Source organism: Mustela erminea, chromosome X (genome assembly GCF_009829155.1).
Source record: "Mustela erminea isolate mMusErm1 chromosome X, mMusErm1.Pri, whole genome shotgun sequence".
Lineage (NCBI taxonomy): Eukaryota > Metazoa > Chordata > Mammalia > Carnivora > Mustelidae > Mustela > Mustela erminea.
In genome coordinates this window covers 104019122-104035609 of record NC_045635.1, presented here as the reverse complement: position 1 = coordinate 104035609, position 16488 = coordinate 104019122, and the positions used below count along the sequence as shown (strand labels likewise).

The 16488-nt window shown below is 36.6% G+C and overlaps 1 protein-coding gene across 7 annotated transcripts in view; it reads left to right on the top strand.

Annotated features, from left to right (window-relative positions):
* The window catches only part of TENM1 (teneurin transmembrane protein 1), a 794330-nt gene that overhangs the window by 271348 nt on the left and 506494 nt on the right, over window positions 1–16488 (top strand). Inside the window, exons 1-2 of one of the 7 annotated variants that reach the window (XM_032329994.1) lie at window positions 9699–9705; window positions 14551–14555. The exons of the other annotated variants lie outside the window; for them this stretch is intronic. The gene's annotated coding sequence lies outside the window, so the exon portion shown is untranslated. Of the gene's footprint in view, window positions 1–9698; window positions 9706–14550; window positions 14556–16488 lie in introns of those variants that run through there. 7 annotated transcript variants of the gene reach the window in all.

The following is a 16488-nucleotide window of genomic DNA, read 5'->3' as shown; positions in this document are numbered from 1 at the left end:
GGACTAAAGAAACTAAAATAGTGACAAGGCTATATTTAATCAAGAGCCATGTTAGGGAGTGGTGAGTATTTTAGGATGTTAGACTAGGGAGAGGTCAGTTAGAGTGACAGACTGGGGAAGTCTTCATGAAGGAATTGGAAATGGCCCCACAACTCAAAAGACAGGTAGAATTTAAAGAGGAAGAGTGAAAAACAAACAAACAAGAGATCTGTTCACTTTGATAATAAGTCAAAAGAAGGCAGAGAAGAAACCTGGTATTTTCATACCTTCTTCTCAAGAGGGATACAAGTATGATTGATGTGGGAGACCTGTATGAGATCAATACAAAATAAGTTAGGTAAGGCCATATTATCAAGGGACCTTGACAACCAGGTCAACTATTTTGAATTCAACATACTGAGAAATGAAGACCACTGATAGTTGTAAGGTGGGAATATAAAATGATCATTAGGGGAGCATTTTAAGATGAACATGAAACTGATATATAGGACAGTTTAGAGAAGGTAGGGAATCATATTCAAATGTTACCATTGCTATAGAACATATTTGATTTCAGTCTCACTTTTCAAAGAAGTTATGGAAGCCATTCCCAACCAAGTCTTAGATTCTGTTGTTAGAGGGACCATGCACTCGCCTCAGTGGAGGAAATCTCTTGCTTTCAGTTTTGATTCAGTTTCCACCAATGTTTTTTAAGGAATTACCATGATTTTTTATTAGAGCAACCTCTCAGATTTTCTACATCTGAAACTGATAGAATAGTTTGGCAACCCCTGTTGTAGGAAAAGTGGAGCATATAAAAAAGTGGCGTTTTCTTTTGGGAGAAACAGTATGTTTTAGAAAGAAACGATGAGCAAACCAGAATAATTTAGGTGGATGACCTAAAACCCAGAATGTAGCTGAAAATAGAAGGGCAACCAAGTGCCTCACAAATAATGACAAGCTAGAATAAGAAGATGGGCAATGCAGAGAACGCAGACATGAACCAGATTTTACCACAACTATACATAAACATTGATTATAAACATTAATTCCTTATTTCAGCTTTGATTCATGTACTTGGGTATTTCCCTATCCAACTTTGTAAGGATAAACCCAGTTAGATTTATATCATCATCAAAGGAAAACTGGTTGCTAGATTTGAAAGAAGGAAATATTTTTCTTTAAAAAAAAAATTGGAGGGGTGCCTGGGTGGCTCTGTTGGTTGAGCCTCTGCCTTCAGCTTAGGTCATGATCTCAGGGTCCTGGGATCGGACCCCATATCGGGCTCTCTGCTCAGCGAGGAGCCTGCCTCCCCCCGTCCCCCGCCTTATGCCTGCCTCTGTGCCTACTTGTGATCTCTCTCCCTGCCAAATAAATAAAATCTTTAAAAAAATTGGAGGTGGGGATACAGGGTAGCTACTTCTCCAATGAAAACCTTTTAAAGAAAATTGATTATTAAGAGTGGGTTAATTAAATGACACTGTAAGGAAAAAAAAGTCAAGTATATCTTTACTTATTTGTCTTTTGCCTTCCTCAGTTCTTTCCCTAGAGCATGATCTCTTTTCTTTAGAACATGGTTCTCAATCCTGGTTGTACATTAGGATCTCTGTGGGAGCTTTCAAAAAGTCTGCTGCTAAATAAGACTTTACTCTAGATTAATTCAAGCTTTAGGATCAATCCAAATCTTTCCACGGTATTCTTATTGGTAGCCAAAGTTGAGAAGTACTATATTAGATTAGTACCAGCGTCTTTCTCCCTTCCCTCCTTTATGTAGTCCCTTAAGGCATAAAACTTTTTGCAAGAGACATATATTTTAACAAAACTAAAAACCGTGACCCTTAAGATCGAAAGCTCTTGAGGACAGATCCTTGGTTTGTTCACTTTCATATAATTCATGGGGCTTTGATCAGTAAAGTTTACTAAATTAATATTAGGGAGAGATGTAAGTAGTAACCAGGATTGGAAGTAGGACCTAGGACAGATGAGTTTCTATGTAAGGGGTGAGGGGAAGGGAGACTTCATAGTGTAGGATATAGTAGTGGTGGCTGTAGTGGGAAAGTCTTGGATAGGTCCCGTGGATATAAAAAACAACTTTAGAACTATAGTCTGTTGGGGCGCCTGGGTGGCTCAGTGGGTTAAGCCTCTGCCTTCGGCTCAGGTCATGATCTCAGGGTCCTGGGATCGAGCTCCACATCGGGCTCTCTGCTCAGCAAGAAGCCTGCTTCCTCCCTCTCTCTCTGCCTGCTTCTCTGCCTACTTGTGATCTCTGTCTGTTAAAAAATAAATAAATAAAATCTTTAAAAAAAAAAAAAAAGAACTATAGTCTGTTGCTAGATCTTTTAGCTATTTGTAATGTGACTTTAGGTAAGTTGCTTATTACTGAATGTCTCTGATCTTTGTAAAGTGAGGAAAATAGTTCCAGCCCCATCTACTTCACAAGGTTGATGGGAGATTCAATTGAAATTTATAGTTATGAGTGTTCATTTGACAGTATTTTTACATACAATATGCTAGATATATGTAAAATTGTTATTACAATTCATAAAGCCAGTGAACAGACTTTTTGCCAGGATGAAAAGCCTAGAAGAATTAAAGAGAACAGTATAAGGGTCTTTAACCCTCAAATCCAGTAGGAGTGGGAGGAATAGATTGCCTTTGAAAGGCTTCATCTGTCAAAGATTGCATTCTCATAAACCTGAAAGATTATGTTCATGGTAGACATTGCCTAATTTTGGCAGGCTTCAATAATGCAATAAAAATAATCCTAGAGAAGAAACTTGATAGGAATTCAAGTTCCAGGTACAGTATTAACTGTCTTTATGAACTTGGGCAACAGACACATACATGTACTTGGATTTGTTCATTTGTTAAAGGGAAGGAATCAAGGCATTATCATTTGTTGAAATTATAGGCATATACATATCACATATGTATATGTATATATGTATACATATCACGTGTATATACATATGATTTCAAGTAAACAAATGAAATCAGCATATATTTATTAAACACCTGTTAGATGTCAGGAAATATTTTTGGGGCTGTGAATAGAGCAGTAAAAAAAAAAAAAAAAGAACAAATATTCCCTACTGTCATGAAACTTATTTTCTAGTAGGAGTTGGGCATAATATAATTCCAGGTACCAAGAATTGCTATTGAAAAACAATAAAAGCAGGGTAGGGACACAGAGTAATAAATTAAGACCAAAAGAGTGGATGTCTTCTATGTGCCAAGATACACTGTAGATACTTCCCATGTGTTAATTTCATGGAATCTTTATAAGTATCCTATGCAAGACGTATTATTATCTTCATTTTGAGGAGAAGGAAACTAAGGTTCAGAAAGCTTAATAAACTTGCCCAGGTTATATAGTGGCTGCATAATAAAGTTAGGCTTGGAACGCAAACCCTGAGTTTAAATCCCATGGCCTTTCTACTATATGTGGCCAGCCCTTATGTCATTTAGTCTATGTTCCTATATTCCTTTCTGCAAAGTAGCAATATTGGACTTCATCAGAAACTTAAATCTGGTGTGCCATGCACTGTACATATCTTGTGTATTTGAAGAGAGTAAGATTTGTTAAATTGAATTACTTATCAGTATTTAAAAGTAAGAGATTTCATATACAATTATTGATTTTCAAATTGTCTTAAAGCATAGGAAGCTCAACACCCCAGACCTGAATTCTCAAATGTCAATACCAGCTGAAGCTGAGCAGTCATACTTCTTTTAGACAGGACAGGTACTCTCTGGTTCTCCATGGTCCTCTCCAATTCATGAGGCCATCCCTGACCCTCTCCACTCATTTATATTACCTACCTGGGCCATGCAGGTATCTATTTATTTATTTATTTATTTATTTATTTATATTTATTTTTTAAAAGATTTTATTTATTTATTTTTATTTATTGTTTTATTTTTTTTTTAAAGATTTTATTTATTCATTTGAGAGAGACAGTGAGAGAGAGAGAGCATGAGCGAGGAGAAGGTCAGAGGAAGAAGCAGACTCCCCATGGAGCTGGGAGCCCGATGCGGGACTCGATCCCGGGACTCCAGGATCATGACCTGAGCCGAAGGCAGTCGTCCAACCAACTGAGCCACCCAGGCGTCCCTTGTTTTATTTTTTTAATGATTTTATTTATTTATTTGACAGACAGAGATTACAGGTAGACAGAGAGGCAGGCCAAGAGAAGAAGGGAAGCAGGCTACCTGCTGAGCAGAGTGCTCGATGCGGGGCTTGATCCCAGGACCCTGGGATCATGACCTGAGCCGAAGGTAGAGGCTTTAACCCACTGAGCTACCCAGGTGCCCCCCATGCAGGTATTTAAATTTGCAACTCACCAGACCACATAGTGTGAAAAGCCCCCTCCAATTTCAAAGTTATGATCTAATGCTGAAAATTCAGTCTTAAGCTTTATATATTTCTTTTAGCTTTTAACTATTCATTTGACAGCCTTAGCTATATTTCAGTGAATTTTCTTCCTTCGTTTGTTCTTCACTTTGCTTATTTTTTATGGTTTAGCAACCATGTAAATGATAATCAAAACTGCACACTAATTTATTTTTTCATTTTATAATATGATCCAGTGAGTCTTTATGCAGGAAAAAACGTGAAACATGCTAAACATGTTAAAAGCCTCAAGAATGCATATAAAATATAAACAGCATAATTAACAAGTAATACATAATTGTAGTTAAATTCTGCCAGTGTGGAAGCATGCAAGCCAGGTTAGAAGTCCATGTTTTAGTTATGTCTAGAATTCACTATAGCCTTTAAAATCCAAATAATTTATTAAGCTAATATTCGTTAGAAGAGAAAATTCAGTGATAATACTGAAGGGGGTTCAGGAAAAGATCTCTTCCATGAAAAGCATTCAAAGTATAATTATTCTTAAGCACAACATTATTAAAATGTATTTCTATAATATGAAAGTTTTTATTAGTATTCTGTGATATAAAGTGCACCATTGCAGCATTATGTTAAGTTCTTTTTCTGTATTTGGAAGTTTCATAGCATTTCTTTTATAGTGGTAAACAATGGAATCTCTGCTAGGCTTAGAGTGAATTACAGTTGTTGAATGCTGTGGGTACAAGTTGTTTTGTCAACTCAGAGACCTCATTATCTGTCTGTGTGGTTGTCCTAGAGCGGCCCTGAGGCACAGTGGCCTCTACAGTCAGGATATCCAGATTGTTTTGTGGTTCATACTCTATAGTTTACTTGTTTGATTTCACACAGGTGGAGTAGGAGCCCACTTATATAGTGTTAGGTGAAGGATGACAAGGAGTCCCCTTCTTGTGTTCTAGCCACAAATGGCTCTCTGTATAGCCTAACACAATGCCTGCGATTCCGAGCTTTGAAGAGTCATTTCTTTGGGTAGAATTATTGTTCCCTTCTGGAAAGCAGAACCATTAGGAAGAGGTTAAGCCATTGTGTGAGATATAAGTAATAAAGGCTTCATTAACAGCATGAAATCATTGGTTTGTGTGCCAAAGTGTCATGGACTGTAGAGTCAAGTCTGGGGGAACAGGACACAGAATAGCAAACTCTGGATGTGTGTGTGGGATGCTTTGAAATATTTGGGTCAATAGAAGGTATTCACCAGGAAGGTCATGCCTGGGATGAAGCTTTTTGGTAGAAACTCTTAAACAGTACATACTTGGTTGGGGGTAAAGGGCTGGGTATAAAGGAAAGGGACAGTAAAAATGGGGAAGTAGGAGTGAAATAAAGTTAAATTTCATCTACTTCCTGCCAGTCCCTCCCTGGGTTTAACCCTCATGATATCTGTCGGTTATAAATTAAAAAGATAGTAAACCTTTAATTACTGTGAGTGCTTGAGGAATGGGGTGCTATAACTGAAAGCTTTTGTTAATTTAGATTAAAATATACTGTAAAATAAAGATACCAAGGAAGTTGCAAATTGCTGTGAAGGGGCAGATAAGAGAGAAAAAGCCAATTTAAAAATTAAATAAGAAAATGGAAAGAAGAATAAACAATGAAGAAGAATATTAATGTCCTTATTTAATTTTTTAATTGACTTTTTCACATTATCTGTCTACCCCTCCACTCCCAGTAATTTGGAAACATACTGTTATCTACATTTTACAATATTGTATTAGTTTTCCATTGCTGTAATAAATTACCACAAACTTAGTGGCTTAAAACAACACAAATTTGTTATCTTACAAAGTTCTGGAAGTCAGAAGTTTGAAATGAGTCTCACTAGGCTAAAATCAAGTTGTCTGCAAGGTCGTGTTACTGTCTGACGCTTTTCAGGGAGAATCCGTTTTCTTGGCTTTTCTGGCTTCTAGAAGCTATCCACATTCATTGGTTTATGGCACCTCCCTCCATCTTCAAAGCCAATAATGTTATATATCTCTCTCTTATTTCCTCTTTTGCTCATTCTTCTACTTTTAATGCCCCGTGTGATTATATTAGATGCACTCAGATAACCCCAGATAGGTCAGTTGATTAGTAACCTCATTTCCATTTGCAATCTTAATCCCCCTTTGCCATGGAACCTAATATATTCACAGTTTCTGGGGATTAAGACATGGACATCTTTGCGAGGCCATCACATATTCTGCCTACCACAAGTATAATAAACATAAATTATTACACTATGATTAAGACATTGTATTTGTCGCAATAATATAAATGGCTTGACATTATTCCCAAACAAAAATTTACAGATTTACAAGTTTTAGGTAAGTACATCTTAAAGAGAAATATTCAACAAAATGATGAAAAACGTTTCAAAAACAAAGGAATGGACAAAGGTGTGCAAGAAATTCTCAATAAATAGAGAATAGAGTGAGAATGTCAGTATGGATAAAGTGACATTTAAGACCAAAGCATTAAAGTAGAACCTACGTGTATTCATTCATTCAACAAATAAAACTTATTGTGTATAGCTATTTGGAATAATACATGAAGCATTTAATAAAACTACAATGACAGCTGTAGAATAGAACTCTCAGAATTTGAAAAATAAGTAGGCAAAAAAGTAACAAGACAATAGATTTTTCCCCCAGGTTCTTATTTAAATTCCAGCTAGTTAAAATAGAGTGCAATATTAGTTTCAGGTGTAGAATTTAGTGATTCATCACTTCCATACAATACCCGGTGCCAAAACAATAGATTTGAATAATATAGTTAAGAAGCTTGACCTAATATTTTGACAAATACACAGAATTACACACTCTAATGCAAAATAATACACATTCATATCTTGTGCTCTGGACCATTTACAAAAATTGATCCTGTATTTTGCCCCCAACCACACACTCGTTAATAAATTCCCAAGTGGAGAACTGATAGTTCACATTATCTAATGAGAATGTTATAAAGCTAAAGATCAACAATAAATATATGGCAAAAAGTAAACAGAAAAAAAATCTTGGAACCATGGCTCAGTTGGTTGAGTATCTGTCCAACTCAGCTCAGGTATTGATCTCATTGGTCTTGGAAATCAAGCCTTGTGTGGGCCTTTGTACCCAGCAGAGATTCTGCTTGGAGATTCTCTCCCTCTGCCCCTTCTCTCTCTCTCTCTCTCTCTCTCTCTCTCTCTCTCATATAATGAAATTAGAAAAAAATCTTCTCTCGAATAATGAAATTAGAAAAAAATCTTACCTTAAAAAAAATTATATTTATTTATTTATTTGAGAGAGAGAGCATAGAGGGAGGGACAGAGGGAGAGGGAGAGAATCTCAAGCAGACTTGGCACTGAGCACAGTGCCAGAAGTGGGGCTTGCTCTCACAACCCTGAAATCATGACCTGAGCCAAAACCAAGAGTCAGACGTTCAACTGACTGAGCCACTCAGGTGCCTCTGTAAAATACTTCTGATAAGTAATTTTTTGGGTCAAAGAAGAAAGCTAACAAATTTAAAATTATTTTAAAATAGGGGCTCCTGGGTGGCTCAGTGGGTTAAAGCCTCTGCCTTCGGCTCTGGTCATGATCCCAGGGTTTTGGGATTGAGTCCCACATCAGCCTCTCTGCTCAGTGGGGAGCCTGCTCCCCCCTCTCTCTTTCTCTGCCTGCCTCTCTGCCTACTTGTGATCTGTCTGTCAAATAAATAAATAAAATCTTTAAAAAAATTATTATAAAATTAAAAAATGAGATGACTTCATAAAAAAACATAGAGATGTGGCTAAGAACAACGTGAAGGAAGATTTATGGCATTAAAGGAGTTTAAAGAAATATTGAAAAAATTAATCCAACTTAGGGAAACAGAAAAAGAAAAAATACACATATCATCACATGACATGTGGAAAAGTAGGTGGACAAAACTAATGAAAGTAGGTGGATAAAACTAATAAAGATGTTAGTCAAAATTAATTACAGAATTTAAATGTGGACTTAAAGCCAAAAGCTGGTCCCACAAAAAGATTCATAGAAGAGAAGGTTCTTGGTTCTACACTTAAATATATACTAATAAATTTCCTGAACTCCAAGGATAAAGAAAATCTTGCAGGATTCCTGGCAGAAAGACAATATTATCTACAAAGAAAAAAAATAATAAGAGTGCTATTGGTTTTCTCATCCATATCATGGAAGCTAGAAGACAGAAGAAGAGCATCTAGAAATTTCCAAGAGAAAAGGACTACAATCCAAGCATCTTACCACCCAATCAGAAAATTGTTCACCTGCCTGAGTCAAAGAAAGATGTTTGAGGACAAGCAAGAATTCAGAAATTATATCACTCTCATATGCCACTGAAAAAAGTTTGAGAAAAAACTCAAAAGAAACAATAAGTGAATCAGAACTAAGACCTCAAGATGACAGAAGATAAGCAAAAGGGGAAATAATGATAATCAATGAACCTGTGTCCCTGGAAAAATAATTAAATTTAAATGAAAATACAGAAGCTTAGTACAAAGTTGCAGACTGGAATTTTTTAAACAGAAAGGATATTTTATAAGGGAAATGTAATAATACTCCAAAGCAAAGTGTCCAAAAGAATTATAATGCAACATATGTATATATGTGGAGATAATTTTAAATTGTCAAGTAGCCAGCATTTTAAAAATTAAAAAATAGATGAAATTAATTTAATAATATATTTCTTTAACTCAGTATAACTAAAATATTATTTCAATGTGTAATCAATATAAAAATTAACGAGATGTTTTACTTTTTTTCATGTTAAGTCTTAGAAATCTCACATGTATTTTATACTTGTAGTGGGTCCCAATTGGGACTAGTCACACTTGAAGTGCTCAGTAGTCACATGTGGCCAGTGGCTACCATGTTGGACAATGGAAACCCATAACTGAAAATCCTAAGCCATCTCAGCAGAAACATTGGACTTGGGATGAGAAGAAAGGGAGAACATCTCATGAGATCAGGAAGATAGGAGAGAAAGATGTTGAATGCAATATTGTTTGTAGGGTTAACAATAACAAGAACCTGGATGTATAACAACAGGACATTCATCAAATAATTAATGACACATTCATAACATCAAATATTCCCGGATAATGAAACAAGTTAGAGGCATAGCCTATCCTCAAGGAGCATCCATGTTTTGTCTTGAAGTATAATAAACAAGTGTAGCATAATGCATAAGATATCCCATTTTCATAAAAATAAGAGGAAAGTCTCTTTATATGTGTCTATATATTTGTATATATTTTTATGTATATTGAGAGAAAAGTAAGGAAAGATTCTCACTCTACAATGAATATCAGTTGCCTTGATAGGACTGGAGGAGCCAGAGAAGGAGTTATTAATTCATAATTATCTTATGAACATTTATATTGTTTGAAGTGTTATAATGAGGGATTTGGGGGACAATTTTTAAAAATATCTTATATAGTATGAACAAGGGTGAGAAAGAAAGAGAAATAAACAACATTAGCTCCTGGTGCATGGGCAGGACTTCGATGGAGTCAGACAAAGCCTGCTTTGAGAGCATTATTAAGTCATTAACAAAAGGAGTGTGGGATTAATGAACAATAGAAATGAGGTATCTTTTTGAAATAATTCTGTTATACAGAAGTCCATTCTTAAGTCCAGCATGAATCTATGGCCATACCACCCTGACCATGCCCAATTTTATCTAAGTCAAGTATGAAACCCAGAACCCATAATGGAAAAAAAACTGACAGATTTGACAACATAAAAATTGAACACCCATAAACAATATTGAGAAGCAATAGGTTGAGTGAGAATACTTAGGACATATAAAATGCAATGAGATAGTATCTTCTATGTACAAGTGAAAGAATTGCATAATACCGATAAACGTATGAAAACACATTCTAGTCAAAGGAGATATAAATACATATAAATAAAATACAAATGAAAATAAGATCACATTTTCACTTCTAATCTGATGAAAGGAACAGAAAGATGTTTGATGGCATCTGCTGTTGACAAGGACATAAGGAAGCTGGCACTTGGGTACACTATTGGTGGGAATGGGAATTAGAATGATCTTTTGCAGCATAATTTGGCAGAAGCTAACAAATCTTAAAAGGCACATATACTGTGACCTAACAATCAGACTTTCAGGAATTTGTGATACAAAAGAATAGCAGGAGTGCAAAAAGATGTCTGTGTAAGGATGGATGTTAAATTCCAAATACTTGGAAACAAGCTAAATGTGCGGGCCTAGTTAAATAAATTATGATATCCTCAGACAGTAGAATTCCTTACAGTATTAAAAGAATTAAGTTGATATATATGTTCTGCCATAGAAAAATGTCCATGGTATAGTATTGAGAAGTGAGAGAGACAAGTCACAGAACAATACACAGCACGTGTATTATATGTAACATATAACACTCTTGTAAAAACAAAAAAATACATTAAAAAATCCACTTCACACATGTGTGTTTTCAACATTTTTCAAATAATACATAAAACAATAAAAATACAATACAATTTCAGTCTATATAATGCTTAGAGAATGAGGAATTCAAGTTAATCCATATTTTTGGTTGATTCAGAGGTAACCGTAATTACATTTATAGAGCTACAGTTCAAACCTAGGTCTGTCTGGCACCAGATTTTTTCACTACAGAAAACCCCCTGGTAGCCTCCCTTATTGTATAAATCCCTAAAATGAAATTGTTTGGGGCGCCTGGGTGGCTAAGTGAGTTAAGCCTCTGCCTTCAGCTCAGGTCATGATCTCAGGGACCTGGGATCAAGACCCGCATCAGGCTCTCTGTTCAGTGGGGAGCCTGCTTCCCCCTCTCTCTCTGCCTGCCTCTCTGCCTACTTGTGATCTTTCTCTCTGTCAAATAAATAAATAAAATCTTTAAAAAAATAAATAAAATGAAATTGTTCATTTTCATTTACTTCTTCCTCATAGTAGAAGGTTACCTGGAAAATGTTATTTGGTTAAAAATTTTGGTCTGTTGAGTTCCATCAGTTAATGTTCTATGTATTTATCCCGCAACCCGCCACCTACCCAGTATAAGAAATAAGATTATCACCACTACCTTTTTGGCTCCTCTGTGTGATCCTTCCAGATCTCAATTCTCACCCTTTCTCCTTGCTTTTCTTTAGAGTTTGACCGTGTATGTATACATCCCTAAATAATATATTATTTATCAAACCTTTATAAATGTAGGATATGTATTTTTCTGGGACTTGCTTTTTTTGTATTCAGTATTACATTAGTGGCACTTGTCTATGTTAATGTATATAGATCTACTTCATTTATTTTCAAGGTTATATTCTTTCTTTGTATGACACTACCACAATTTCTTTGTCATATAATATTTCATTGAAGAATTTCATGGAACAGTCTTAAATAAACTACAATATCATGGATGCCATAAACTACTGAGTACCTGCAGGCATAGCCCCTGTTATCTGTCTGCTCAGTTTAGCAATGGAAGAAACAAACAAACTGAAGAGCTGCTATAAGGCATTTAATAAGTATTAAAATAAAAGTGTAAATAGAAGACTGTGGAAGTATTGGGGAGGGCCAGATTAACTGACTGGAACAAATCTTTGAAAAGATATTATTTAAACTGAGTCTTGAAAAAATAGAACTTTCAACAGGTAGATATAGAGAAGTTGAAATTTCTATGCAAAAGAATCACTTAAGCCTAAAAGTGGGAATGTAAGGACCATATTCAAATAATGAATAGCATGTGTGTGCCTGGACTGTAGGTTTTTGAAGGTGGCTTACTTAGGTTAAGCAGGAACATAGTTTAGAATCACACAGATCTGTGATAAAATTCCAGCTCCATTTTTTTAATTGGCAGGATTACCTAACTTGACAGGTGACTTGACCCTGTTCTCTCATCTGTAAAATAAAATTAATAATTCCTACCTCTCTGAGTCATTGCAATGATTGTATCTCTAAATTGGAAATAAGATATACAGTATCCGGCACAAAGTTAGTGCTTACTGCATGTCATTTCCCTTCTCTTCCTTGACATTGACTTGAGTAAGGGTTCTTACACTTTTGTTTCTTACGGAATTGAATGGATAAACAACGGAGAGTAAATTTTTCTTGGAATTTCTCTTCAGTCTCAGAGCCCCATCTCAACACGTTGCTTCCGGTGGAAAATCAGTGGCTCTCTGACCCAACTTGTTAGCATTTTCATTGAATTGTTCTCTTTCTAACTTGTGTATGCAAATATCAATTCCCATACTTTCAGAGACAGCCCAAACTAGGATATGAAACTCAGGCTAAGGAGTCTGAGTAGCAAGAGGGAAGAACATAGACAAGGTTTCTGTTTGGTTAAACTGAGCTGAAAAACAGCATCAAGAATAGGTTTTTGAAATTGAGCCCAAATCTAATGAGTTAGGTGTTCCCATTCTATATCTATATCTATACATAGGTGTTCTCTTTCCATATCTAGAGGCAGAGCTGATGTCAGAGTGTAGAGACCTCTGGCCTATAAATTATTTGGCTAGCATGGAAGATCATTGAGCCACTCATGTCCAAGGGACTTTATTTTATTTGATGAGGGTGAGAAAGCCAGACGAGCCAGTGAATATACTAGGAAGAAGCAGAGTGTGCATGAGTTAAACAGGGGTGTCCAGAGTTGAATCGTATCAGCAAGAGACAGATCTGTAAGCAGGCACAAGCACATAAACAGGGCATATTGGAGTTGAAGATTAAAAATCTGTAAGAGGAATATATCATAATTCAATTAGTTATCAAGCACTGATTATGGACCAGGGGCTTTTCTCTTGGTCCTGGGGATATACAGGTGATATGCCATAGGGGAGCTCAAAATCCAAGGCAAGAACAAAGAAGTCTGTGTGGGATTAAAAAATGAGGTACAGGGGCGCCTGGGTGGCTCAGCGGGTTAAGCCTCTGCCTTCGGCTCGGGTCATGATCTCAGGGTCGTGGGATCGAGCCCCGCATTCGGGCTCTCTGCTCGGCAGGGAGCCTGCTTCCCCCTCTCTCTCTGCCTGCCTCTCTGCCTGCTTGTGACCTCTCTCTGTCTATCAAATAAATAAATAAAAATCTTTAAAAAAAAAAAGAATGAAGTACAAACATCCATTAGCAGAGACTTGACTGTGAAGATATTTTTCAAATCCATCTCTAGGCTATTTCCTCTGATTTGTTTAGTAGTCAGGACTGATTACAATAATGGAAACCCAACTTCAAGTAGCTTAAGAGGAATAAAATTTTTTCAGCTCATATAACCAATCAACAAGATGGATGTGGTCTTAGGAAAGCTGGAACACAGGTTGGAACCATGGACTTGAATACTGTTAAGACTCCTACTTAAACCTAGTGTTCTCTGCATGTCAGCTTCATTATGTACAAGATGGAAATCTGGCTGCTGCTGACTCCTCTGGTCTTTCAACCTTACAACCTGCCTAACTGAGTAAAAGGGACAGGATCCTCCTCTGTCTACTTGCAGTAAATGTTTAAAACATAAGGAAAACTCAAGGATAGATCTGAATTGGCCTGGTTCCTATACCAATGTCTGGACAAGTCTCTGTGGACAGGGAGGGTGTGAGGTATTGACCAACACTGATCAGATGTCCATCCTTTGAAAATCACCATGGCTAATACTGCAGTCCAAAGGTAGGGGCTTCTTTTGAGATCAAAAGTCTAGATTGGGAATAGAAAGAATGATCTCTTCAGATTAGTAAGATTGCAGTATGGACATGGCCACTAAGAGAATCACTGTGAGCCAGTCATTCAGACATGTGTCAGTTCTGCTGGGCAAGAACACGTATGGTCTAAAGATATTCAGGTAGGGATAGGTACTTGGAAACATTAGGCTGAAATGGAAAATACAAGAACAATTGTGACAGTAACAGGTACGGAGAGGAAGTTCTGAACCAGCTGAAAGACTTAGTTATTCTCTGTTGCCTATAGAACACACTTGAAAATACTTATCTTTTTAGTTGAGATCCTTCACAATCTGCCTTTCCAATACTATCTTCCTTTTCACCCTGTATGTGAATTAATTAATTAATTCTCTGATCTGGCCAGAATCTGGTCTATTGAGCAAAGAACCCTGTGCTGAAGTTACCCTCAGTCCATTTCTATCTGTGTGCTTATGCTGCTGTCATTACTGAGAATGCTTTCTTTTTCTTTTTTTTAGATTTTATTTATTTATTTGACAGAGACACAGTAAGAGAGGGAACACAAGCAGGGGGAGTGGGAGTGGGAGAAGCAGGGAGCCTGATGTGGGGCTCAGCTCCAGGACCCTGGGATCATGACCTGAGCCAAAAGCAGATGCTTAATGACTGAGCCACCCAGGTGCCCTGAGAATGCTTTCTTGATACACTCCTTTATTCACCAAATATGTATTGATGCTTCTATGTTTTAAAAAGGTGTTCCCGATACTGGCTAGAATAATCAAGAGAGACATGGTCCCTGCCTTCAAGGAATTTACGTTCTGGTAGTGTTGGACAATCATTATATAACTATATAAATGATCTTAAAATTAAAATTGTAAGTGCTACGGAGAAAAAAAAGAGACCTAATGCCATCTCTAGGGCCAAGGATTGAGCGAAAATCAGAAAGATAAGAAGGAATTAGCCAAGTGAAGATATGGGAGGGGGCAGTAAGGAAAAGGAGGGAACTATGTGTACAAATGTCATGAGGTGAAAAGGATAAGATATTTGAAATACTAGAAGAAGTACAGCGTTGCTGGAGCAAGAGAGTAAGAGGCCAGTGTAGGAGGAGATAAGGAACCAGATCATCTAGGGCTTTGTTTGGCATATTAAGGATTTTGGTATTTTTCCTAAATGTAGCTGGGAAATATTAAAAGGATGTGAGGTGATTAGTTTTATCACACCTTTGATGGCTATGCAGAGACTGAATTAGAGGGACATGGGATTAGAAACAAAGAGACCACTTAGGTTATTGCAGTCATCTAGGCTAGATATTATTGCAAGTGGAAAAGGAAAGAAGGAGATAGATTCAAAGTGCAATTTTGAGTTAAAAATGGCAGGATTTAGTGTGTTGCATATGGGCAGGTAAATCCTAGGTTTTTGGCTTTGTGCAAACTAGCCGATGGTTGTTGCATTCACTGAAAGGTGATGCCAAGAGGAGGATCAGATTTGGAGACAGTGATAATCATATTAGTGTTGGACCTTTTCATTGTATTAGAGGTGTCTTTCAAACATCCAAATTAGATGGCAGATGAACAGTTAGATATTAAAATCTGGATCACAGTGTTAGAGTCTAAACTCTTCCCTCTGCTCATTCAAACACTACCTATTAAATCCTAGCTTAATCTACTACTGCCATGAGATGTCACTGAGTTAGTTTTCCCATTCTGAGCTTCCCTTCCTAGTGCTTGTTGCCTAGACTACTCCTTAGGCTCCAGTTATATACTGTGCCATGTGTATGTAAATCTGTCTTGTTTCCATAATCAGAAAAAAAATTTTTTTAAGTAGGCTCCACATCCAGTGTGGAACCCAATGAGGGGCTTGAACTCATGACCCTGAGATCAAGACCTGAGCTGAGATCAAGAGTAGGACACTTAACCAAATGAGCCACCCAGGCACCCCAGAAATCTAGCTTTTTGATATTTGAGACCATGTTAGATTAGTCTATCCTTCACTAACATCACCAGTTATACATAGAGTTAGAGTTCATTTTACTTGGAACAGAGTGAGTGCATATCCTTTCTGCTACTAAGCAGTAGATAGAAACAAAAGGTGTTAAATACAGATGACCGGGATTTTAATTTTGACTTCACTAGAAATGAAGTGGCCACAGTCAAGTGGCTTAACTGCTTCAGAGTCACAGTTTCCTTAGTAGTTGATTTAGAATATTAATCCCTGCCTCCGAGAGTTATTGTGAGAATTAAATGCAAAATTGTTAGGTTTAAATGCATAATTGTTAGGATTAAATGCATAATGTATGAGAAGTATATAGCATAGTTTATGGCACATAGTAAGCACTAGATATGTACTAATAGTTGTTATTGTTATTGTTATCATTATTGTTGTTGTTATTATTATTTTTATAGGGCTCAGAAGCTACCAAAATTTACTGATATCCAGTGGCTAGGGAAAGGTGACAAATTAGTGAAAACAGAATTTAGTAAAAGCACATGCCTG